The following is a 27778-nucleotide window of genomic DNA, read 5'->3' as shown; positions in this document are numbered from 1 at the left end:
CTGGCGCCTCTGAACTGACCACAGCTCAGCGGAGATGAGGGAGCGGGAGGTTTCCCGAAGCCAGGAGGTGAGCTGGCATGTGTTAAGCACCCTCTGTGTTCCAGGCACTGTGGAATGAGACTCTGGATGGACACTGGGCAAAGAGCAGAAATGGGCCTCCTCCTCCTCCATGAAGCTCTGGCACAGCCCCTCTGATGGCAGGAGCCGGAGCTGGGAGCCCTGGGCAAGACATCCTGAACATCCATGCCTGAGCCTCCACCAGTCATGTCTGCGCCTGCACGCTGCCCAGCACAGCACAGACACCCAGGAAACAAGCATTACGATACTAATAGCTAGCATCTCCTGAGCACCGTCGACAGACCAGGCATGTCATGGGGACTGTCTCATTTCATCTTGCAAGCAAAATACTGCCTGTTGTTACCTCTCTATTACATAGGCGGAACCAAGGGTATGAGGGAAATTAAATCCCTTGCCCATGGTGGCAGGGCCAGAAAGGAGCAGAGCTGAGAATAAACCAGGCCACCGAGCTCCCCGTGGGCCTTTTGACCTTGACACTGGCATCTGGGGGGGGCTCTCCTTCACGTGCCAGAGAGACAATGTGCTCAAGGCTCTCCGTGTTCCCTGTTTAATCCCTGCGTGTCGTGAGACTGAGAGTCTACTGCTAGTCTACAAATGAGGAGACCGATCTGGGCGGCCATGGGGCCACGAAGCAGGCTGGTACTCACAGAGCCAGGCGCTTGGCAGTGCCAGTGTTGGTGAGAACAGGGCCCCCACCTGGGCGGCCCTCACCCGTGGGCCCCCTGCTGGCACCCCACGGCTCTGCAGGCGGCACGACTCAACACACCTGCTCAAAGGAAAAAGGGAGGTGGGAAAGGCAGGAATCGGGCGACGCTGAGACACACAAAGCACATCTTTCAAGAAGAACCACGTCACACACTCCTTCTGGTGGGAAATAACAGAACATCCCCATGTGAGACTCTGATGGCAGGGACAAGCAAGACTGCGGCCCGACTGGAAACGCGACAGCTTGCAGTTCTGGCTGCAACGGTCACGCTCGGGGCCCGGGATTGAGCTCCCTTTCGCTGGAGCCCAGGAAGGATAATGAATCCCCCTCAGCAGCTGATCAATGACTCGCACTTACGGGCTGGCACCACCACCACCCCCCGCAACAAGGTTAAAAGAACAAGGCTCCTGAGTGATGGTCAGAGGCGAACGGGCTGAGGAAGAGGAAGTTGAAAATATTAAGAAATCAACGGGGGCGTTTAAAAGCGAAGCCCTCTCCGCACCACGGAAGACGTTCCGCTATTCATCTTGCTCCCTGACTCTGCTTCACCAACTTGATGGAAGATGGTTTAACTGACATAAAAACCAGCTCCGTGCGAACAGCTCTGATTGATGGAGCCGTTTCTAGCATCAGCCAAAAAAATGGCAGTAAAAGATGCCTCAGGCTTCCTGTTAACTGTTTTATGGGGACACCGACACTTTTTCCTCCTCTTGTTTAAAGAATAAATTAGCTGAACAAGTACTTTCAAAAACAGGGTATTTTTATACTGAGATTTAGGGGAAAAACCAAAATGGAAGGCCTCTGGGATGCCCGTGTATGTTTGAGGGCGGTCGGGATGGTGAGCACCAGGTTATGTAGGGCTTCTTCCACAGGCAGCTGTTTGGTTTCTGGGGCTATGATTTAACTGAGTTTTACTGAAGGCCGTGTAATAACAAACTATGACATAAAGTAGCCTGTACAGAGGCAATGTCTCTATGGCAAGAGGAAGGAAAAAAACTCTGGATGGGAGTCTTAAAAAGAATGCAGAGATGCTCCAGGTGGGCTGTGATAAAGGACATCAGGGGAGACCGCCCACAAATAAACGTGGAAGGGCAGCTTCCCACGGCCATGCTCCAGCACAGGAGGAGGATCCGGTTGCAGCACAGCATCCGATTCTTCCGGATGCTCCTTGAATACGGGTTGGGAAGGAGCGGAGGTTTCCAGAGTCTCAGCACTCTGCTTTTTGTTCTCCTTCTCCCAGCGCAGAGGGCTTGTTCCCTGCCTTTCTCTTCTCATTTTGAAGAAGGTTAATAAGGACCTGGGAGCATCTGCAGCATCCTAGCACGTGAGGCTCGGCCACTGTTGAAGAAGAATGCTGTCCGTGGCGCGGTGCGAGAACTTCGGAAGCGTCCAAATTTGGAATTCCTTTCAGAAGGCTCGGGACAGACTCTGTGCCCTGGCATTCCATGGAATGACAAACGCCCACCCTGTTCCCACGTGTCTTTGGAGATATGCACGTTAGTGAAGCATAAACTTCACTGGACTCTCACAATAAAATCCGCTGGTTATGTGAGCCATCTAGAATAAGCTCTTATCTCCACACTGCAGGGAACAGTTACCCACTCCAGTACTCTCACCCGGAGAATTCCATGGACAGAGGAGCCTGGTGGCTTACAGTCCATGGGGTCGCTAAGAGTCGGATCAACTAACACTCTCACAACACTGCAGAGCAAAAGGCCCACACCGTCCCCCGCCTCCCCCCGGCTCCAGCCAAGCCCCAGGCACTTTCCACGAGTTTCCCCCAGGTGGTTCCTGGTCCAAGTTATTATGTCTAAAGAAGTCTCACGTGCTTATACCTATGACTGAGAAATTCTACTTCTGGTGTGTTAATCCCATAGAAATAACCTGACATGGGAAGCGCTTTAGAACCAAAGATGCTCATGGCTTTGTAACTGACAACTGAAAAGAGATACAATCTAAAACTTCACTCAAGAGGAGAATAAGGAACTAAGAACCATGGTTCATCTAATTGGTCTATCATCAAGCAATCAATCAAAGCACTGCTTAGGACAGTCTACAAAAAGTGTGTGTGTGTGTGTGTGTGGTTAGTCGCTAAGTTGTGTCCGACTTTGCAACCTCATGGACTGTAGCCCACCAGGCTTCTCTCTGTCCATGGAAATCTCCAGGCAAGAATATAGGAGTGGGTTGCCATTTCTTCCTCCAGGGGATCTTCCTAACCCAGGCATTGAACCCACATCTCCTGCACTGGCAGGCGGATTCCTGACCACTGAGCCATCAGGAAAGCGCTGTACAGAAACTGGGAAGAGTGAATTCACATAGGAGAAAAGGAACTATTATCCATACAGCATGATTACCACTATGTTAAAAAAAAAAAATCATCTCTGGAGTATTTGGATTGCAGTAGCAGAATTAATTTAGAATTAATTCGTGTGGGCACCTGTCACAAGAGTATACACGGCAATTACAGCAGAACAAAACAAAACAACCTATGCGTTTTAAAGTACTAGAAGAATATGTGCCAAGATGCTGAGTGAATATATTGGATATTTTTTTCTCTCTTTATTCAACTTTTGTGCAGTCTCTTATTTAAATGAACATGTTCTTATTTTCTATAGGAAGTTGTTAATTTTAAGAAATGAAACTCCACGAGAAGACACTCCTTTCAGGCCTCCTGCATCACACGTGCATCCGTAAGTTGAGCAGAGGCCCCACCTGTGCTCTAAACTCGCCCGAGAGAGCTGAGCCCCAACACACACACGGTGGCCCCCTCATTAAGGCATGGGTTTCTCCCTGGACTTCACTGCTGAACTTAATCCTTTCGCAGGACAGTTACTCTGAGGGACCTGGAAGTGTGAATTTAGTGACCGGCAGAGACAATGTGGGCTTCCCTTGTGGCTCGGCTGGTAAAGAATCCACCTGCCATACAGGAGACCTGGGTTCAATCCCTGGGTTGGGAAGATCCCCTGGAGGAGGGAACCCACTCCAGTATCCTGGCCTGGAGAATTCCATGGACTGTACAGTCCACAGGTCGCAAAGAGTCAGACATGACTGAGTGACTTTCACTTTCAGAGATGATGAGACTGAAAGAGGAAACAGTAAGATGTAGAGAAACGCACTGCGGCAGGGATAAGGCCGTTATCTGAGGGCAGGGCTGGAGGAGGCGAGGGGGACTGACTCGCAGCCCCACGCATTCAGACCTGCAGCCGGCCCCCGGAGCCTCGAGGTCCTCACTTCCAACAGAGCAGACCGGAGGAGGTTTCAAGGAGGCGATACACGAAATGCGCCCTGAGCGGCAATCTCTCACCAACGCTACACCCAGGAATAACCACTAGCCAGACTCAAGCCAAGAACTTGCCACACACTTCCTCCTGAGATATCCCCAAGACCATCTTATTCACACCCCGAGGAGGAGATACCGGGATCACCTCCCTCTCAACGAGGCTGAGGTGGAAGCAGGGCGGCCTGCCCTCACTGCACAAGAGCAAACAAACCAGGGGAGTCAAGGCTGTCGGCCGGAGCGGAAGGCACCCAGCGTCGCGGATACCTCCCAACACCCGCCCGGCCAAGACAGGCGCCGCCCACACGGGAGATCCAACCGCAGGTGGCAACAGGGGTTCCCCAGACCGAAAATGCGATCGGCGTCCTGTGGCTGCTAAAAGAAAGCTCCTGGGGGTTGGGGGGGGAGGGGGTCTCGGACTTAATGTCACCCACTCCTTCTAAGGACACCTTTCTGCTTCCACTGTCTCCTGTGCCCCAGCTCTCAAGGGGCCCAACATCAAGACAGAGGGGGGACTTGGGGTACCACCCTACCTGCCCCCGCCTTTCTCATAACCACCCCCAAACTTGGGTTCCATGTCTCCCTCGCCCTTGCGTTCAGCACTCCGTATTTCAATGGAATGTTACACTCGGTCAGACCACAGAGAAAACTCCTCATTATGAAACTGGGAAATGTGAGGAAAGAGAATTATTTACCCAAGGCAGCGCTCAATCAGTGTTGCCCGAATATTTATTGAGCCCACACACGGAGCAGTTGTGTTAATGTCTGCCAGAGAATGTGGCTTTATAAAGTAACTGGGTCAGGAAAGACAGCCTATCATTTTACAAATAACTTTAAAATTGCTTAAGTTAAACGGCCGGGCTCTCCCAGGTTTGTCTTTTTCACAAACGCTGCAGAAACAATATCCGGCATTATGTCTCGTAAAACACAGGTATTACAAAGTGGCTGTTTAGCCCGTTAGGGAAACCAGAGAGTGAAATCTGAATTATCCCCACCTGAGGCAGGAGCGCACGGAGTTACCAAAATTATGTTAGGCCGACGTGGCGATTCTTCAAGTCTGTGCGGCGGCGAGGTGAAGGGCTCCTGGGCCCACACTCTTCGGGGGGAGGCTGCGATTTTCCGTCAACAATGACAGGAATTCCCTTTCTCAGCCCAGAATCTTGTGTGGCCCTGGGGAATTCAGCCCAGACCTCTGCCTTGGTTTATCAGTGGTATCTGTCTGCCTCAAAAAGCCCTGGGAGGAGCGGGCCGGGATGACACAGGCAGAGAAGACGCGGGTGGTTTGTCTAAGGATAAGGAGGCCAGCGATGGCCCTGCACACGCCCTGGAGGGGCTGGACGGACCGGAGCAGCGGTACCACAATCATCAGCAACAGCCACAGCAGCAGTAACAGCAACGGCGATCAGGCTGGGAGCAGGGGTCAGCAAGCGATTATCATCTGTTATCATCCTCTGATAAATAACAGAGGGGTGGAGGGGGAGCGAAGAGCACAGGCAGGCAGAGAAGAACAGAAAACACACAACCATGCCAGCAGCCCTGACACACCCTGGGCACTTGCTGGACGCCAGGAACTATGCACCAAGAATCCCACGCACAGCACACTGCACCTCCTCCACCGAATCGCTCTGGTCCGCGTCACCGGTGTCTTCATTCTAAATGTCTGCAGGTCACAACACCCTCGTGGGTCCAGGAGGGACAGTGCGTCCCCTGAACCAGTTAAGAACAACCCCATCCAGGCGTCACAGAGTTATGATTGTTCAGCTGCCCAGCTGTGTCCACCTCTTTGCAATCCCACGGACTGCAGCACACCAGACCTCCCTGTCCGTCACCATCTCCCAGAGTTTGCCCAAGTTCACATCCATTGCGTCGGTGATGCCATCCAGCCATCTCATCCTCTGATGCCCTCTTCTCCTTCTGCCCTCAATCTTTCCCAGCGTCAGGGGCTTTTCCAATGAGCCAGCTGTTCACATCAGAGGCCAAAATATTGGAGCTTCAGCATCAGCATCAGTCCTTGCAAGGAGTATTCAGGGTTGATTTCCTTTAAGATTGACTGGCTTGATCTCGTGCTGTCCAAGAGCCTTCCCCAGCACCACAGTTCAAAGCCGTCAATTCACGAGGTTGACAGAGCCACAAATGGCAAGCCACCCTCTTGAGACACAGGGGTGCACAGCCTGATGCTACCTCACTGAGGGTCTCCCTGACCCTCAGCTCCTTGACGCGGGTCTTGAACAGAGCTCCACGGAGCTTCCCGATGAACCAGGGAGCTTCTCGGAGCCCCACAGTACCCGGCCCAGCCAGGCTGGGCCTTGAAACAGAAACTCACTCTGTCTCAGTTCCAGGAGGCTGGAGATCCAAAAGCACGGTGTCAGTAGGGTGGCTCCTTCTGGAGACGCCGGAGGGAGAGCAGCACGCCTCGCTCCCAGCCCACAGACCGCACACGAGTAAACTCCCAGCAGCGCTCAGGGAGCAGACGCACAGACATCTCTGCAGCGAAAAGAGGATTAAGCCACCACAGAGGGAAAACAGGGACAGGACATCAGCTAAGGTCAAATCTTATCACCAGGTAGGTTTTCTGTAAATTTACCACACACACAAAAATCCAAGGTCATTTTTCAAGAGTTTGGGGGATTTGGGAATAGCAAAAAAAAGACCATAGGTGGGTATTTATTTACATGCCTCAATCCAGGCACTGTCTTCACTCTGGCAGCCAGATCCCCAGGAGGGGAGGTGTGGCCCAAGGCTCGGTCTGATGTCCAGCAAGGCTCAGACCAGCAGTTGCTCCAAACAGCTCCCCACCCCCACTCTTTATTTTAAACATCGATTTTGCAAACCAGGCTTCCCCCAAAGGATTTAGTTTAATGAAAAAAATTTAGAAGTTACAAAACAGACTGAAAAGCCCTGCTCAATGTCAAAAGTTGGCCAAAAAAAAAAAAAAATTGTGTGAAGGGCCAGAGGGTAAAATTTTAGACTTTGTGGGCCGAGAGGCAAAATTGGGGAGGTTATGGAGGTACTTATATAACGAGAAAGAAAACTAACATCTACAGAATTTTTTATTGATGAAATTCAAAACTTCACTTCTTGACACTGAAATATGAATTCCATATAGCTTCCATGTGCCACGAAATAATATTTTCCTACTAGTATCTTTTTCTGATCATTTAAACATGTAAAATCTTATTCTGAGCTTGGGGGCTGTACCTAGAGCATATTCGGTCCATGGGCGGGGAGCAGCTGGGGATCCCTGCTCTAGGTCACTCCTGGACGACAGGGTTCAGTCCCAGAGGGAGACCCACTGGTGACCCCTGAGGGGACCAAACGAAAGCTCTTGGCTGGATCAGAGCGATGCAAACCTGAAAGCGCCTCAAACAAGACACTCCTCATCTGACTTACAAGCCACTTAGGGCGCAACTGCTTTCTACTCCTTTTTTTTCAAAACCAAAACATAAAATGTAGTATGAGCCACAACTCAGCAAGGTTATTTTCCTTAAACAAATATCCCCTTGAAAATACTATTTGTTCTTGCTGTTGTTGTTCATTAAATTGTGCCTGACTCTGTGACGCCATGGAATGCAGCACGCCAGACTCCTCTGTCCTCGATTATCTCCTAGAGTTGACTCAAATTCATGTCTATTGAGTTGGTGATGCTATCTAACCATCTCATCCTCTGATGCCCTCTTCTCCTCCCGCCTTCAATCTTTCCCAGCATCAGGGTCTTTTCCAATGAGTCAGCTCTTCGCATCAGGTGATCAAAGTATTGCAGCTTCAGCATCAGTCCTTCCAATGAATATTCAGGGTTAATTTCCTTTAGGATTGACTGATTTGATCTCCTTGCAGTCCAAGGGACTCTCAAGAGTCTTCTCCAACACCACAGTTTGAAAACATCAATTCTTCAGCGCTCAGCCTTCTTTATGGTCCAACTCTCACATCCATACATGACTTTAATACATACAAATATATGTAGTACGTGTATAATATGCACTATACATATGTGTATGGTATGTAAATAAATGCAATGCTTTTGCCTTCTTAAGCACAGCAGACAGGCTATACATTTCTCACTGGCACTACAGGTTTGCAGTGGATGTGACCATTCATCGGAACTGTATTAACAAAATGCCTGATGGACATAAGTCAATCAGACGGGGAACCGTCCCGGCAGCCTCGGAAGGTGTGCCACAAGCTCCGTAAGGCAGACAGGAGAACCAGCACCACCACTGGGGACAGGCATCCACCCCCAAATCCCCAGATCCCAGGACCCTCTCTGACAGCCATCGTGAATGTGACCGCATGAATGTGAATCATTAAACCCAGGCACGCTTTTGATGGCTGGGTTTCAGGGTATACTAATGTCTTACTCTGCTTGGGCCAAGAACATGCAGTAGCAGATGAGATAAATCCTGAATGAAAATGTGGATCTGCCCACAAAAAGGGCTGGAAATGACTACAAAGAAAGAACATGTGAGTAAGCTACTTAAAGGCAAGTCCGATGTTTCAAATGGCAATGTGGAAGGTGTTCCCGACGTGGAGAGGGAAAACATAAAATGACCTTTAAAGCTCTGAAGGCATCTGCTGAAAAAGTAAGGCCAACTGACAGACGGAAAAACCAAAAGCTTCACAAAAACACCTATTTTCCAAATGGTACAAATGTTTTCCTATTTTTGAAACATGAAAAACAGAACTACCATGTTACATATTACCAATTACACTCCAGGGTATAAATCCAAACAAATAAAAACAGTAATTTAAAAAGATGCACACATCCCATTGTTCATAACGACATCACTGATGACTGTTAAGATGCGGAAACAAGCTAGGTGTCCATCAACAGACGGATGGATAGAGGACACGGCACACACGCACACACGACAGACTACCGCTCAGCCGCACAAAAGAATGGAAGCGTGCCACACGCAGCACACAGATGGACCTGGAGGGCACTGTGCTAAATGACCTAAGACAGAGGGAGACAAGCACTATATGACATCACTCACATGTGGGATCTGAGAAATGCATCAACCCAGTGAATACAACAAAAAAGCAGCGGACTCCCAGACGCAGAGAAGCAGCTAGTGGTTACCGCTGGGGGAGGGGAGGGGGGCAGTACAGGGGGGCGGATAAGCGATGCAGACTATGATGTACACAATAAGCTACAAAGATACACTGTACAACACGGGGAACCAGCCAGGATTTTACAGTAACTACAAATGCAGTATCATCTTTTCAGTTGTGAATCACTATACTGTATACCTATAAATTAGATAATATTGTGCATCAACAATACTTCAGTAAAATTTTTTTAAGACACCTATTTTCTGAGGGCCTCGGATCTAGAATGATCTCTCATCATCTTTCATAACTGTGCATAAGGGGATCAGGGGACACAAACAGCATTTACGGAGATCTTACTTTATGCTTCGTACGGTTTGCATCCATCACTTCATTGAACAGTTTTAATAACCGCGCCGAGAAGCTACTTTCATCCCCATCTGACCCAAAAGGAAACTGAGACACAGAATTTTAACTAACTGCCCCCATCACAAGACTAGTAAGAATCATATCTGAGGCTCAAAGCTCTGTATCGTACAGAACCTAGTAAACAACCGTGGCGCACTGGCCGCGTCTGGCCCACTGCCTGTTTGTGTAAATGGAGTTTGACTGGAACACAGCCATCCACTCCTGTATTGTCTGTGGCTGCTTTCCTGCCCCAGCAGCCGCGTGAGCAGCTGCGGCAGAGGCAGTACAGACTGCAAAGCTGAAAAGCTTGCCCACCCAGCCCTGCAGAGAGAGAGGCTGTGCTTCAGTGCCCTGCGGGTGCCTACCACACTCCAGCCCCAGGCTCACAGGCTGCCAGGGAGGCAGCGCTCCCTGGTGTCAGGGGCTCCAGGACCCCCGTCCCCCGGTCATCTCGGTCATCCTGTCTGGACCAGGGGAACACCTGTGATGTGACATCAGCCGCTGGACAAGGTGACCTGGCTTGAGCGCTCTGTCCAAAAGGCATGATGTGGTCACACTGAATCAATCAGATTCACTCCCTTTGCGAGCCTGAAGGAGGCAGCAGAGAGCAGGAGACAGAAGCACAGATTCTGAGGTCACCTGAGCCAGGCTGAGTCCAGGGGTGGGCGGGGACTCGAGGGTCGTGAGAAGCTCACGTGTGCAGCGTTAGGGCCCATGGCGCTGGCTCCAGCGGCCGTGTCTTTGTACGTCTCTGCAGGGTTTTTCTTATTTTAAAGCCAACAGGTATGGGTTGGGGGGTTACTTCCCTCCCACACCCCTTTCTCTCGACAGAAAGACTCAACAATGCTAAGTTTTCAGGAACACCTAGCAGGCAAGTGGAAATTGTGTTATTATCCTAATCATCCGTTGAAAAATAAAATCCATTTCCAAGATCCTACTTTACCAACTTAATCAAGTTTTAAGTTAGATTTGATTTTTAAATTCCTTAGGTGATGAGACTTGTGGGTTTTTATCATTTTACTTCTATTTTGAACATATAGACCTGTGGTTCTTTTTCCCAAATCAATCTAACAGAAAGTGAATTATGGTCAATGCATAACAAAATCAGAGTTGCCTCTTCACTTGGGAGAATTATCAGCATTTTGTTTCTATGGCTTCCTAGATCTTCAAATTCATAAGTGACTTCTCAAGTCCAGGACTTCCCAAAACAACTGGACGTTCTAGAGAATGCTCTTTCTCGATGCTTTTGAAAATGAAACAGGCAGAATGGAATAGGAATTCGGCTACTGAATGGCTTAAAAACCCTGCAGAGAGGCACAAAGACACGGCCCTGGAGCCAGCGCCATGGGCCCTAACGCTGCACACGTGAACTCCTCACGACCCTCGAGTCCCCGCCCACCCCCAGATATATCACAAATACCACCGAGCAGCACTGCAATTACAGGGAGCGGTTGATTTTAAAAGGCCTATATCGAAATTAATACTCATAAAAACATAATAACCTGGACCACAGAATTTAGGGATTAGCACGCTTTGAACTTCATATTTCAAATTTCTAAAGGCTGTATATGAGTAAGCATTCACAAAGACTTTAAAAAATGGAGTACCTGTGTATATGCTGAATTCATTTATAAGCCAGATTTTTTTTTAATGGGTATTAAACAACCCCTTACCCCATGTTCAGACTAAAATCAACTATGTTCCCTAACAGAATTAAGATGCGGGTCTCGTGACCCACATTCCTATTGGCATGTTTAGAATGGCAGGGAACACGGAATCTATGGGGGGCGCTGCTGATTACTTAGATCCTCCCAGGCTAAACTGGGATGCCTTTTCGAGATGAAGACATCATCAGAGCCCAAGAAGAAGACAACATTGGCAGATTTTGGTGAGATCAAGGTGTATCTTGGAGTGAAAATCGAATCGTCAAGGGAAAATGTCTTAAATTCTTGGTTAGGCTAAAATGGTACTTAAATGATGGAATCCATTCATGGAAGGAGAATTCTAATATTAGACTGATAGGCTACCACAGCATATTATTATTAAAATATCCTCCATATGGTTCTGATGATAGGGAAAGACATATCTTGAAGAGAGATGAATAAATCCCCACAACTATGAAATGTCAGTTAAGCACACTGGCCATTAACAAGGCTTTAAGAACATTTCAGATATGTGGAAACACAAGAAAACATAACTCCGACATCTGATTTTGACCTTGAACTGTTTCCCAGTTGAAGTGACCACTTCCAGCCAAACTAACGAGTCTCTCTCTCTCAGCCCTCCTTTCACGAACCTCTACAAGATAGCAGCACTGAATGACGGCAAACCAGTACAGATGCTCATTCCTTCATTAAAAAAAAAAAGAGGCTTCCTTAGGAAAAAGTAAATGCATGTTTAAAACAATTTTATTCCTCCCACCAAAAAAAAAAAAAGATTATATAAAAAAAATACACATGCACAGAGACTTACTGAGATAACCTCCAAGTTTCCCAGATTTCAAAAGTTAGTTATTCCTCTCACTGCCTCAAATCTGCAGGAACAAGAGTTTGTTCCCAATAGTGAGCTCCCTTTTCTAAATCCTCCTCTCCTGAGATCCATCTACCTTGGAAAACCTGTGAAATCCTGAGCTGTAACTCCCTGATGGAAGAAGCCAGCACAAAAGCGTTCCAGTTGCAACCAGGCAAGAGGTGGAAAGTGGACTTAACTGTACAGCATCATGCATATTTATCAGTTTTGGGTAAATGAGATCACACAGATATCCTCCTGAGAGGTCCATCCTTCTTGCCACATTGTAATGAATGGACCCCCACGTTTGATTTTGACTTCAATCCCTCTAATGCTCTTTCTCCCCGATGAAGAACCGAATCTTAAGGTTTCCTACTCTGGGGATTTTCAGGAAAGTGATTCTTGAGTCTGTGGGTAAAATACAGCATAACTTAAACACACACACACACTTATTTACACTGCTCATCATCTGCTATATTACATAATACCTATTTCAGTGTTATAGCCCCTAGTAGCATATAGCAAGGACTTTATCTTCTTCACAGGTTTTGTCTTAACCGGTAGCAGGGACTCAATTAAGACTTTTGAAATATTGAGTAAATAAATTATATTCCATACTTCATGGGGCAGGGGGGCGGGAAAGCAAAGTTGAGTCATCTTCAAATACTAACATGCCTTGCATAATTTCCCATACGGGCAAACTGGAAGAGAAATCCAACGGGAGCCTCCCTAAACAACAGGAACACGGTCAAGACAGGCCCACGTCCAACCCTGCAATTCTCTGAATCAGCTACTCCTTCAGTTACTGCATTACTCCTCTCAGCCAATGCAATTCTGGGAGAGAGGCAATTGATAATAATTACGTTTTCTGCCTTCTCCGGGGTTATGAATTTATCATGACGCCAAAGTTGAGCTACTCTGATGCCATGTTAACAATGATAAACGCCGTAAAGACAAAAAGGAAACTAAATTTGAGCATTTAGATTCTATAGGGTGGTTTATTAAACAGATTAAGTGAGGAAAGGCAAAGCCACACAATTACGGAAATCCAGAGGTGTATACTCCAGCGGGCTATTTCCGACAGTCACCTGAGCACGGATTTCAAATGCCCTCACTTCTGCAGGTACATTATCCTGCGTTCTGGTATTCTCAGCTGCAGGTTGATTAATGTGTATTCAGAAATTCTAAGTGGCCAGTGTGCAATGCATAGTAATACTTTTTTTTATTATGGACACGGTGAAAATGCCTAAGCCACCTCTCCTAAGTACCTTTTGCTCATCCAGGGAGCAGAAGTCATAAGAGTTTTGAAAAAATGCTTTGAAAGAATTTGGTTTGAAAGAAAAAGGCAAGAGGAAGGCCCTCTCCCCTATTCCATCTCTCTAAGAAAACAAAACCAAAAACAACTAATTCCAAAGGAAAACCGAACAAAAGAGAACAGTTGAGTAAAGTCAAGCTGCCAGAATCAGCTCATGTCCTATCTCGCTGCTTTCTGAGCATTTCCAATAAAATCCAGTAACACCAGTGATGACTCACACCCACAGACTTAGGCACCGAAGTCAGCACTTAAATAAGAATAAGAGGTAATGCTACCTGTTAAATCCATCGCCTAAATGCAATCATGGGCGGTTCTTAAGAACACTGAACCAGCTCTCCGTTCTCTGCACTAAGGAGATAAGGGGTGGCGTGGATAATCGAAATGGGTGGAAAATAGAAATCACTGGTTTGAGAACAACCTGATCCGTCCCTCCCCTCCAGAAGCTCCCGAGTCTGCGCCTGTAGCTGATTTATTTTCCTGATCCTGCTAGCCCCACTTAAAGTGAATTTACATTCACTTTCACACTGACCTCAGAAGTGGATATGAGTCCCCGCTTCAGAGCTGGAGCAAACCATTTCTCGTTCGAAAACCTTTTCAAGTTATCCCCAGCTTCAACAACAGGTCCTCAGTCATCGGCAGTATCCGCGCTGAGAAGTTTTATCAACCACCTCAGGGAACCCGAAGACACAGTAAGAGTGGTCTATTTCCACACAAACACATTCACTGAAGATATCCAAATACAGTCTTGGCTGACTTTTTAGTAATTTCCCACGCTTGCGATTCCTAATTGCTTTTCCAAGCCTGCTGCCGTGAATACAGTCCAAAGAACGCACCTGCCAGATGCTTGCATGCATCACGTTCGTGTTCATCTCTATCAGAGTCGCCGTGGACATGGCTCAACTGCTGGATGGGCCCCTTTCGCGAGTTCCTTAACAGCATCCCAGACATGGCTGCAGACCCGCTATTTGCCACTCTGTGATTCAAACATTTTCCCAAACCTCCCCTGGCGGGGTATATTGCATGGATCAAGAGATGCTGAACTGGAAACCAGGAAGGGAAGGGAACCCCTGAAATGGTATTCTCAAGGAAAAAACAAAGTGTCAGCTCAGAGAACACGGCGGGGAAAGGTGGGCCCGACTGAGGTGCTCCGTAAGGTTTCCCCAGGAGAATTCCACACGGTCGGCAGGGCTAGGGCCTAAATGAGCCGCAGACACCGAAACGGTCCACTTTACTAACGCGGCTCCCCTCCCCCAACAAAAAAAAGTATGGGATGAGAATCTGAGACCTCCAGGAACTGCAGAGACAGAGATGACTAGTTCCTCAGGCTTCATCACTCCAAACACACATGAGGTCACAAACAGTTCATTTTGTTATATTTCAAAAATTATTACAGAAGCTAAATGTCTAAAGGATCATGTATAGGATGAATCATAACATGGTGATGACAAAAGTTAATACTGAAACGCCCTTCTTAAGAAAGAATATGAGAAATTTTAACTGAAGTGAAAAAGAATAGCAATTTGATGAGTCAGGAATCGGAGGTCCTATTCCTGGCTCTTTTATTTTTATCTTTTTTAAAAGATTTATAGAGTCTTCTCGAGCATTCGCATTAGGATTCTTAATTTCATGTTTGTAATGAACAATTCACATTTGCCTTACTGGTATATTACATTCAACCAAGAGGAGCAGGTGGACCTCTGATCACGGGCTGGAAGGCTCCTACAGAACGCTACACACGTGGGGCGTGCCGCTGTGATTTTAAGTCAGACTTCTTAGCGCTGACCCACTCGGGCGTCACTCATGACGACGAATAAACGCAGGCAAGACAATCAAGATGAGCACACGCCAGGTGACACCGAGGAGACTCCTGCTGGATCGGACTTTCTGCAGAAGCACCAGAGGGACTCAAAACACTGCAGCTGGGGTTCACGGACAGTTGAAATAAGAAGCCCTGCGCTTCTACCCTGGGGGAGCCCCGTCCACAGCCCCAAAAGGGAGGAGAGCCCAGCAAATGAATGATCCTTCAGCTGACACTGGACTCGTGAGAGATGACACCTCCATGCTGCACGTGTCAACTAATGACATTCACCAGAAAGTTCTGTTAAAAGGCCAAAAACGTGCCTTTTCAGGTCATCTGAAATCCCGTTTCATTGAAGACAATGTAATTCCTACTGACTCAGCCAATGTCTATTGAGGGCGGAAGTAGTTACAGACCAGTGTCTTCTCCCCATGACTGTGTGCTTTTCCATCCAGTGAAGAAAATGTTTTGCCTTGGACTTCCGTGATGACCGTCTTGTGTGTGACTCCCCAACCCTGCTCTACCTGCAAAGGCTGGAAGAGACGGGCCCTGAGAGGCGAGAAACCTCAGGGTATCCATGACCATGTCCCCAGGCTCCCCAGATTGGGGTTTTTCCCCAGCCCACTCCCCACCGTGGACCTGGGCAGATGCTGTCTGAGAATCCCAACTAGTGGCCAGAGAGATAGTCCTTGGGCCATGTTGGGATGGTGTCCTGGTGACATCTTGTGGTGAAACGGAATATAAATTACCCTAAAATCCCACCCGTGGCTGCATTCGGGTTAAGGACAACCTGAGGTCACCTTTCTTTTTCTACTTGAGTAGCTTCTCACTGTGCCCCGTCTCTCGTAAGAGGAACATCTTCTAGGCCTGTAGACAGAGGCATATATGGGGCTCCAGTGGACTACATTTAATCACATATCAAAGCAAACACTTCCCGGAGGTGACTGGTCACAAGACGGTGGCAACTTTCATTAGAGGAACAATAGGTATTTCCAAACAGTTTACACAAAGACTCTATATTCCACTGATCACCGTCTATCCTGGTGGACTAATTGATAACAAAGTAGCAGGAAAGAACTCTGGCAAATAGGTACAAATGGGCAGGTAACACGTGTCACAGCTCCCAAGGCTTCTTAAATAAAGCCTGGCCGCAGATGGTAAACTTTCCTCCATTTGTGTCAAAAGTTACTCAATTACGAATGTATAATCCTAAAGCACACAATCCACAAAAGCTAAATAAACATGGGGTGTTTATCTTCGGTTAAAAAATGAATAATGGACAGGGAAGAGGTTCCACAAATAGAATGATTCTGTGATCATATGAAGAGCCCCACTGGCCGTGACTGAAAGCAGAGACAAGAAGACTACACAGCACTGAGGATGCTGACACAAAGGTAACCACCTGCCCTGGGAACTGAAGAGCTACGACAGCAGCGTATGCAAACGCAGTGTAAATACCTCTCTGTGTCCAAAGTAATTTCTTTTTAAACATTTAGAAGGCAAGAGGTGCATATGATGGAAGAGATGAATCTGTCCATACGAAATCCTTAGGTCTGGGAACAGCTCTTAACAGCCTGGCCTTGTCAGGAGAAACGCATTCTCTGTGCGTGACACATGCGACGCGTACCAGTGATAGGAGCGCTCGTCAGCAGGAACCACAACGCAGCCGTGACCGGCCTCCGTTATCAGGGTGACAACACATGAGACCGGATGCACACGTTTGTTCCCTATGACTGTCTACTACACGGCAGTCTGGCAGCGAGGCTTGAACTGTGTGCATGTTCTGTCGTGTCCAACTCTGCGACCCTGTGGACTGTCACCCTGCCAGGCTCCTCTGTCCGTGGGATTTCCGAGGCAAGAGTACTGGAGTGGGTTGCCATTCCCTTCTCCAGGGCATCTCCCCGACCCAGGGATCCTGCCTGGTAGGATCCCTTTACCACTGAGCCACCTTGGAAGCCCTATGAGCTATACACAGGAGAGTCACAGGAGATACAAAGACAGCGTCTTCTTTCTAGTATTTTCTAGGCACTGCCACGGAAGATCATTATTAAGAGTCTTCTCACAGAATATGCATCCCCAAGAATGCTGAGATTTTAAACATAAGATCTGGAGATTCAGAATGTCAGGTTCCCTTCTCGTTGATAGCTTGGTACCATTCTAAACCTGGATTAAACCTAAACTCGAATCCAAGGGCAGGTGGAGTTACCTCATGGGGTCATCTCTGAGAGCTTAAGAACATCCATCTCCAGTCAGTCATCCCACTGGTTTCTTGAGGAGACTCGGCTGTTGCTGAAGTCTGGGCAACGGAACAATGTACCCTCATTCTCAAAGTGAGCCAAAATGCCCAAGTTTTGGGTTGTTTTTTTTAGATACCAAACTAGCAGTGAAAGTAGTGGCAGTACTAGAACTATTTTTTAAATTCTTGGGTGGCAAAAAGATATTACAATATTTAGGTGCAATGTGAAAGTGAGTCAGATTACAAAAACAGAGAAGACAATACACAGCTGGCCCTTGAACCACACAGCTCTGAACTGCCGGGGTCCACTTAAACACGAATACTTTCAGTAGTAAATACCACAGTACCCCATGGTCCGTGGTTGGTTGAATCTGTGGATACACAGAACCATGGATATGCCAGTCAACTCTTAAATTATACTCAGATTAACTCCTTGCATTGTTAAGGTTCAAATGTAATTCAAAGAGATGTGCTGGTTGGAATCTAAGAAAAAATAGGATTAAGGGATTTTTAGAGTTTAACACAATACTGTTTATAAATTAAGATGGAATAAACTGCACTGTACTATAGTTTTCTTAACCAGCCCAAGAGTATTTACTGGGAAAGAAAAAATTATTCCCATAACTGGTACTGAGACAACTGATTAATCATCTGAGGAAAAGCAGCTGGATCCTTACCCCAGAAAATTCCCAATGAATTTAATGATTCCAGGGTCAAACATAAGAGCAGTTAACCAACATGACACGTAAGTGAGCACAACATCAGTGGAGGGTTTCTCGAGCAGGGGCCACAGAGGACAGGCTGATCAATGTGACATGAAAACTAAACATAAAATTAAAAGAAAGAAAAAAGCAGAAACCAGGAGAAAATACCTGTGGTATACACAACAAATGGTTACGATCTCAGCCAGCATACATAACAAGTTCCCGTCATTCGTGAAGATGCAGCGACAGAAATCAGTCAAAGAACGTGAATGGGTCACTGTCAGCTGAAGACACTGTTGACACGGACTATGTGGAATGCTCAGCTTCACGCACACTCAAGGAGATGCACAGTAAAACTGGATTCAACTTGGCTTTCAAGAACATACTTATTCTCAGTAAAAATACAGGCATGTGGTCTCTCAATCCTTCAAGAGAGCAATTCAGCAATTTATCTCAAAGCCTGTTCTTACTCTGGGAACCAGCGTTCCCGGGCACACTCAGTAATCACTCACTGATGTGCGCTATAAAGCCATTCATTGCAATTCCATTTACAATAAAGGACAACTGTAAATACCCTGTATGTCCAACAATAGGGGACTGGTTAAACGACGACCCAGCCATACATTAGGACACTGAGCAGCTTTCCAAAATGATGCTGCCAAAGGATTTAATAGCAAGGAGATACTGCTAAGTGGAAAAGGCAAGTTTTCAGGAGAATTCTGTTTTCTTTTTTTTAACCTGCCTGTACTTTTTTTTTTTAAACACAAATACACATTTATGCCATCAGAAATTACATACGTGAAATAATCACCAAAAATAATCTGTGCCAGTTAAGATAGAAGGGAAAACAATATAGACACAGACTGTGGTCCTTCCCACTAACAAATCATGGGACCTTCAGCAGTCAGTCACTCAACCCGTTCAGGCCTCAGTTTCTTTACTGCAAACCAGGAAGAATACCACCTTCCATACCTCAGATATACGAAGAAGGTTAATAACACAAGTGCAGAAACAGACTTTCTCTAGACATGAGTTTTGTTGTGGTGGTGCTGTTTTGGAAACTGCTGTCAGCCTAACCTGGTGACTGTTTCCCAGCACATGACAGACATGTGCGCTCAGCGGGGCTCAGGGCCTTCTCCCCCATCTCTCTGCAACTGAACTCACCCACCCGCTCCTTCCGGAAGCCCAGCCCAGCCAGAGGGCAGCTCCCTCCCGCTGCTTCCCACCACTGCTGCTCATGCGGCCAGGTTGCTCTGGACCACTCCTGTGTTTGCCGCAGCATCCTTCAAGGCCTGCCTCCCCCATCAGCCAGAGGGCTTCCACATCCTGCACTCCGTCTGCCCCGCCCTCCGTTTGGCAGGGACCCCAGCACACCCCTCCCTCTGGCCACATCAGCCTCGTGAGGTCTAGCTAAAGGCTGGAGAGTGCAAAAGTGATTTCTCAGCCTCGGAAGCACTCACTCCGGGGACCGGACAATTCTTTGTCGTGGAGCCTGTCCTGTGCTTTGCAGGACGTTTAGAGGCATCCCTGGCCTGCACCCGCTACATGCCACTAGCAATTCATTCCTCCGCTAAGATGGGACAACCAAGATGTCTCCAGACACGGCCCCTGGTCGAGAACCACCACACGCGGTGACAAGGGCACACCTTCCTGTTACTGAGGGGCGAGGCCTCTAAGCCTCAGGGACCCAGAACAAACCTATGGTGGTCTCAGCAGGCAAGTCCACGCCAGACTCCCGATCAGCATCTCAGGAGACTGAACGCTGCGTCCACCCCGTTCCCCCGGGCCTCTCCTCAGCCCAGAGCTGAGGGGAGGGAACAGCCCCCAAAAACTGGAGGCTCTCTGCATCTCTGAGAACGTGTTCTGGAGGCGCGACGGAGCGAGCATGAAGATCTTTTGTGAGATTTCTTATCTCAAGCGCATGTCACTTTTTCAGCCCCATAAAGCTGAAATACTTGAAATAGATGTCACTACATTTGTCACGAACTGACATGGCCAATTAATATTACAAATTCACCATGGAGAAACGCTTCCAGCTCCCAAGGTATAAACTGCTGAACATCACAATTTCATCGTGTAACAATGGGCCAACCTCACCAGGGCTATAAATATGACCTGGTGCAGTCTGATTAAATGGGGAAAGTGCTGCTCCCCAGGAGTCGCTTTTCAGGTGACACCTGCACTGCGCCTGAAGTTACCAGGTACCACCCATGTCTCGGCGGCAAAATATTTTGTTTTTCTTTCAATCTTTCTTCAAGGGAAAAAAAAAGGTTGACTGCTGTGTATCAGTCATTGTGTCCCCTCAGAGCTGGCAACTGGCGTGCTCTTAAGACGACGCAAAAGATTCTGGACGCGGGTGGTCCCAACATATGCTGCCACTTAGTTGGCTGGGCTGCTGTTTTTTCTTTCTTTCCTTTTTTTTTTATTTTCTTCGCTTTTTTTTTTTTTTTAAACTTTACATAATTATATTAGTTTTGCCAAATATCAAAATGAATCCGCCACAGGTAGGTTCATCCGTACCATTTTTCTAGATTCCATACATATACACATTAATATACAGAGAAATTTGCTTTTCTCTTTCTGACTTACTCGATATGACAGGCTCTAGGTTTACCACATCACTGCAAGTGACTCAACCATGTTCCTTTCCACGGCTGAGTAGTACTCCACTGAATACAGGTACCGCATCTTTACCCACTGATCCGCGGATGGGCATCCATGCTGCTTCTAAGTCCTGGCTATTGTGAACAGCGCTGCTATGAGCACTGGGTTGGTTTGTTTTTTCTTTTAAATAACTAAGCAGTGTTGTCACCAGAGTGCCTAATGATGTACCGCTGGGCCCCCAGCCCTGAAGACATGCGTGCTGAAAGTGACCTGGGAAGCAAGTGGTCTCTCTTTCACTTCCCACGGGCCAGTCTCACCCCTCTTGGCCCCAGGAAATCAGCTGGCTTCTTGTCCAGTGACCCATCGTGACCATGGAACAGAAAAATGTCACTGTCCAAAGCCATGCAAAGCTATTTCTGGTGATTTCAAACATTGTCCGTTCCCCGCCACAAAGGGCGTGCATTTGATGTAAATTCCACAGGATGTTTTAGAAGTTACAAGGCCCTGAATTCCCTTCCTCAGCAGAAGTCTTCAGTACTAGGCCCGTCCGTGGCTTCGTTCTCTAGGTTGTAGGCTTGGAAGACAGAGAGGGCATTAAGGAAAGAGATTATGTATTAAGGAAAATAAGCAGTGGCCAATAAATTAACCAAACCGAATAAATCAAGTCTGCCTTGGAAATGGGGTTCTGGAGGAAGGTGAGACAGGTACACAGGAGCGTATGAAATCAGAGAGAAATGTGTCAAAAAACAAATTACAAACCTTCCTAGTACAGGATTACACATGAACGGATGCTAATAATCACGCATCAGTCAAGCCCATTGTGTGTATTACATCCTGCATTTCATCAACCACCATTAGCTCACGGGTCATTAATTGGCAACCTCGGTTCTGGAGGCCAGAATGGGAGACAGGCCCTGCAGAGGGTGCCTGTTCTGCCTCAGTATCTGGATCCATTTCCTTATCTACTTCTCTTTCTCTTCCCTCCTCCTGCTTAAAAATGACTTCTGAAGAAAAAGAGCTTTCTTTTAAGAGGAAAACATGCAAGTCTCTGCTCTCAGGGTCCCCTATTAATGAAAAGAGGAGATGGCTTCCCTCAAAGTTGACTTAATTAAATTACTGACTCCCTGTCTAACACAGAAAAAGCTCTAAGAAGTCTTTACGCATTTACACCATATTTTTCCTTATTTGTTTCCTCTTGGTGATGGAACCTTTCCGCTTTATGAAAGGTGAACCACCCCACACAAGGAACGGTTTACTCTGATGCAGAGGGAAATTACAGAAAATATAAAAAATCTCAGTAAACCTTTAATCTCTAACTTTCCAAGCAGGTGAATTAACGGAGAGGACATTCGAGACTTATTTTCTTTAAGCTCCAACAGTAAAGAGTGTTTCAAAGTCATTCTCAAAGCTCTGGAGATTTTTAAAATCCAAATGAACTAAGCTTAACTCTGGTGTGATATACAATAAAATCCCACGCCAGGACTCACCTACTTAAGATACTAGGTACACTAGGAAAAGAAAAAAAAGGAAGTTAGAGGATCTAAACACACAAGGCTCTAACAGTTAAAACTCTGAAATAAGGGTTTCTTCCTTCAAGTAGTAAACCCAAGTTTCTCAATGGATGATTTCGATCTTAACTTTAAAATGAGCCCAAGGAGAAATTACTCAAGTGACTACTGGGCGAAGCAAAGAGATCACGTGCACGTTTCTCTATAAGAACAGCATCCCCAGCCCGTAACTCCGGGCACTGTGTCGCGATACACGTGCCGTACGGGGCCCTTTATTCTTCCTGGTCCTTGTCACACCACCTCCTACAAATTGCTTTTCTTGTTAGAGAGAGTGTAAGTGGTTTTCATGTCCCTAAATGTCTTGTCTTACATAAGAAAACATGAAGCGCAGTCCAAACAAAAATGTACAATTATCAATAGCCATGTCAGAGATTAAATACCCAAGCTGAGATGGCTGAGTTTAAAAAGATGATGAAATGGAACAGAAAGCTTTGATTTTCTAGGTATGATCTGAAAGGATGCTGCTGAGAAAGCAAAAGAACAGTCAGAAGGCCCTTGGGGATTACTCAGTAACACAGTTATGACCAGAAAAAAAAAAAAAGTGCATCTGTTAGATATTTGTTATACACTTTAGCGAGTATCCAAACGGAATAAACAAGCCTGGATTTGAAATGGTTTTAGAAGAAGGCGAGAAGTAATTGCATGGGATGAGATCAGAACGATGCAAGTTTAAAAGCAGAGACATCAGTTTGCCAACAAAGACCATACAGGCAAAGCTATGATTTTTCCAGTAGTCATATACCCGATGGACCATAAAGAAGGCAGAGCGCTGAAGAATTAATGCTTTCGAATTGTGGTGCTGGAGACAACTCCTGAGAGTCCGCTGGACAGCAAGGAGATCAAACCAGTCGATCCTCAACCTTGAATACTCACTGGAAGGACTGATGCTGAAGTCCAATACTTTGACCACCTGACGCAAACAGCTGACTCATTGGAAAAGACCCTGATGCTGGGAAAGACCGAGGACAGGAGGGGGATGCGGGGACAGAGGATGAGACAGTTGGATGGCATCATCAACTCAACAGACATGAGTTTGAGCAAACTCCAGGAGACAGTGAAAGATAGGGAAGCCTGGCATGCAGCAGTCCATGGGGTTGCAAAGAGCCAGACACAACTTAGCGACTGAAAAACATTACTTAAATGGGAGCACCCACGACATAACTGGACTGCGGACCACATAAAATGTACATACATCCCATAGGAGGCCCAAGGGTGGGGTTTTCAGCTCAAACAGAACTCCAACACATTCTAGGCACCACTGCATAAAGAATTTGAGTGAGGGTCCTGAATACACAAACTTTAGCAACCTTACACACCACAAAGGGTAACCCAAAATTAAATTGATTTTGAATTCATCAAAATATGCTTTACAAAGGAATTTAACTGACAATGATTCAAAGGACAGTAATACTATATATATATAGAGAGAGAGAGAGAGAGAGAGAGAGATGTAAGAGTTTTACTGAGATAAATTAGAAGTTTGCATTTAACCGCTATACACTACTATATATAAAATAAACAGCGAGGTACTACTGTATAGCACAGAAAACTATATCCAATTTTATAATAGCCTATCATGGAAAACAATCTGAAGGATGTATATACTGTATATAATTGAATCACTGCACTATACACCTGAAACATACCATTGTAAACTAACTGTACCTGAAAAAAAAAAAATAAAGTTTACAATTAATTGGTCTTAGCGTATTCACAGATAAGTGCAACCATCATCACGGTCAAGAGAAAATAAAAGAGAAGGGAAGAGAAGGAAAAGGGAAAAAGAAGAGGAGAAAGAGACTTGGAGTTGCGTATTCTGGACGCATTCCTCTGCACTCTATTGTAGGTTTTTTCGCTGTTTCCCCACTCTATGTGCCTGGCTGCCAAATAAACTCTCTTCCCAAACAAAGTGAGAGAGGAAGCAAGAGAAAACTGTTCATTCGCAAAACAGAGACGCACCGAGTTAAAAAATTAAGTTGTACAGATCAGACATGTAATCACAGGAGACAAGCTCTGAGAGTTTTTCAATCACTGTGGGGCTGCATCAATTTGAAGTCATGTTACATTAAAGAGAAAAACGTCTGGGAGAGTCTCCCCGTGTCACTTTAGATTAGATTTGTTGTTGTTATCGGGCTGTGCATTTCACTGGCTTTATTTTACATTATAAAGATACTGCTTGATGCCCATAAATAAGAAACATAACCTATGACTTGTTCTCAGTTGCCAGGAGATTAGGAGGCAGCACAAATTAATGTGAAGAGTGAAACACAGTGTCCGACTAGATTCACATTAACATATTAACTAACTTCCTCAGAGTAAGCAAACATAGGGCAACTTCAAACCCTGCAATTTTTGACTCCACTCCACTTAATCTGAGAGTTACACAAAAATCAATTTGTGGTCTGTCTCCCTCCACCTCCTCTGCCATGTAGCAGGGAATTGGAAAACTCCATCCGGTTTGTCTCCACATCTCCTCGAGTGTGACTTCTTCCATCTCACCAAGATTGGGTTAAATTGCGTATGAGTTTAGTCCTGGGCTCCGAGGGCTTCTCAACGTCAAGTTGCATAAAAGTGACACTTCGCCAATTTAAGTGATAAGTTTTCAGATTGTGAGGCATCTAATTGTAACAATAAATTCACCGTGCTTTCCTCCATGGCCAAACATCCGTATCTTTAACAAACAGAAGTGGCAGCTAAAAAACAATTAGGCTCCCCAACTCCAGTGGATAAAAATCACTGTCTCTGCAGATAGCACACGTACGTCTAGCCCACAGGGCGCACACAGGCTAAGGACCTTCAGGGCCGGGGGAGGCCCTCGCCTGGAGGTAATGCCTTCCCTGCTTTGCTTCCTACTGTGGAGACCACAGTGGACATCAAAAAAACTAGAGGAAACAGGAAAATCCCACCGTTGATGATCATCAATGTGGAAACTTTATAATGATAATGTAGTTTTTCCTTAGAAGCAGAAGAGTGGTCTTCATACTGGTTGACAACACAATTAGATAAAAGCCTGTCTGCAGCCTCATACAGTCCAATCTTGACACTGAGCAACACATCGCCTCTTAAGGACAGGACACCAAGAAAAGCAAAGACCAGGAGGAACAGAGACTCTGAAACTCAAAGGGGCTGGACAGGGTTGGGCCTCTGCTTCCCTAGAAGGGGGAAGCTACTAGTGAAATACAAGAAGCCAGCGGGTCAGCTTCCAGACTGGCTCTGAGTTTCTAAGGGCGTGAAGTCTGGAAGGATCTTTGAGGGTCACCTGACGGTACTCCACTTCGAGCTTATATGCTGACTTCGGAACCTGACTGCTGCAGGAGATGAGTCTCCGCGGCCTCCGGGGCAGCCAGAATTATTTATCCCTGTCTCCCTATATATTAAACACCCTTTCCCGGTAGGTGAGATAACTGTTTGCTGGATGAATGGGTGAATCTTAACATTTAATGTTTCAGCCAGGTGTGAAACACTCTGCAGGACAACCTGGCATGTCAGACATACAGTAAGAGGTTTCTCTCCTGAGCCTCTGGTTGAGCTTTCTGGTCTCTGTTAAGGTCAGAAGCTCAGAACCCAGCAGAATAGTCTAGGAAGGCTCTGATCTCCTGAGGAGGACCACGAAACACAGCAGGAATTTATAAAAAGCAGTGTTCTATCTCTGGTGCTATTCGGGGCTCTTTAGTCATTATCTGCCGCTCAAACAAAGGCTATTTCCTCCTTGTCTTTTATCTTCTTCTTGTTATCTTTGGCTTTTCTTTTTTGGCTGTGCCATGTAGTACAGGATCTTAGCTCCCGACCAGGGACTGAATCTGTACCTCCTGCTGTGGAAGCACCAAGTCCCAACCGGCAGACCACCAGAGGAGTCTCTAGCTTTTTGTTTTTCCCACCAAGGCTATACCTATATAAACACTGTTTCCACCAGCCAGAAAGGAGGAGTCCAGCCATTTGCCCTCACTTCGGGGACCACCTAACTGCTCCACCCACCCTGAAAGGCAGGGAGGGAAGTAGGACAAAGTGGGACAGGAAGACAGCCTGAGGGGCAGCGTGCTGGCACGGGGGGCGAGGCCGAAGGAAGCCCTGCTCGCTCTAGAAGATGTCCACGGCCTGATCCTCGGCACTCGGGGACACGTTAGGTCGCGTGGCAGAGAGGCTTTCAGGCTGCTGATGAAATTACGGTTGCTAATCAGCCAGACTTCAGACAGAAGGGTTACCTGGGATTATCGAGGAAGGCCCGACGCAATCACGTGGGTCCTTAAAGGTGGAAGAGGGAACAGGAGAAGAGAGTCAGGGGAAGGTGCCAAAAGCAGCGCCGCTGGCTTCCGGAACGGGGCCACAGCCAAGGAGCGCGGAGGGGATGGAGGCAGGGAGAGAGACTCAACAGTCTCAGAAAGGAGCGCCGCCGGCCGGCACCCAAGCTGCAGCGAGGCCTGCGTCAGACTGCTACCCGCAGAGCCCCGAGGTGATACGCTGCGTGTGGGCTGGCCGCTAAGTTCGCGTGAGTCTGGCTCAGCGGCGAGAAGAGACCAAAACACTGGACACGGCGGGCCTAACTCATCACTCAGGCCACTGGCTTCCGAGGTACAAGTCTCCTGCTGACCTGCTCTGGGGTCAAGAAAACAAACAGAAAAACTGTAGTCCTGATCTTCATTACTCTTGTCAGGGCTGACAGTGACGACGACACTGCTCATGGAGGTACACACCCCACGAGGGCCGGTGCACACCCCACGAGGGCCGGTGCACACCCCACGAGGGCCGGTGCCGGGCACTGTGCTGGGTGTTGACGGGGGCTGTCACTCAACCCTCACAAACGCCCTGAGAGGTGAGAACACCAACCGACCACATTCTAAAGATGCGGAAATCAGGTCAGAGGGGCTCAGGACTTGGCCAAAGGCCACACGGGTGGGAAGGGGCAGGACCTGGATCTGGGAAACGTGCCCAGCAAGAGGCACGGCAGTAAGTCTAGGGGGCCAGCCCGCAGCAGGGACAAGGGTCCTGAGCTCAGAACCCCGGGAGGCCGGGCTGGGAGTCACAGCAGGCGGCAGACGGGCGGGGCGGCTCTGATGGGCCAGGTGCCCTGCTCCAGGGGCTGAGAGGGCACACACCGCACACGGGTCAGCCCTCACGGCGGCGCTCACAGGAGCCGAAGACAGGCTCCCACGGAGCGTGACGGGCCCGGCCCCTCACAGCCCGGACAGGTCTCAGACAGCCTCCTGAAACCGCCCTGGGGGCCCCAGAGGCCCTGAGGTCTCCAGAGCTTGTCACTCAGGCACCGAATACGCTTACTCTAATTGGATATTATTCCTTCTTTATGAAGCCAAGCAGGCTGTTACCTAGTTCCCTGGGTAAGACATCTGCAGCTATATTTTGCAATTACACCTCCCTGGTATTTGTCAGGGCACAGGAGCGAAATCTCTGTGCGCTGGTCCCCGATGTCATCTTTTCCTTCTGTTTAAAACGTAGGTGCTATGCCAGGGCATTTCTAATCGGTAAGCGCTTTTCCATCCTCAACAGGGGAAAAAAAAAAAAAACCTGCACTATA

General features: G+C 47.3%; 1 protein-coding gene across 26 annotated transcripts in view; it reads right to left on the bottom strand.

The window, feature by feature from the left end:
* Positions 1-27778, bottom strand: part of WWOX (WW domain containing oxidoreductase) — a 907382-nt gene that overhangs the window by 788660 nt on the left and 90944 nt on the right. The window contains exon 1 of one of the 26 annotated variants that reach the window (XM_086350026.1): positions 5057-5409. The exons of 24 other annotated variants lie outside the window; for them this stretch is intronic. The gene's annotated coding sequence lies outside the window, so the exon portion shown is untranslated. Of the gene's footprint in view, positions 1-5056; positions 5410-23195; positions 26842-27778 lie in introns of those variants that run through there. One more of the 26 variants, XM_086350029.1, reaches the window with a different exon arrangement.

The sequence above is a fragment of the Bos grunniens genome, chromosome 18 (assembly GCF_055505025.1).
Source record: "Bos grunniens cultivar Pamir isolate PY7600 chromosome 18, Bosgru_T2T1.0, whole genome shotgun sequence".
Lineage (NCBI taxonomy): Eukaryota > Metazoa > Chordata > Mammalia > Artiodactyla > Bovidae > Bos > Bos grunniens.
This window is presented reverse-complemented; position numbering and strand designations above follow the sequence as displayed.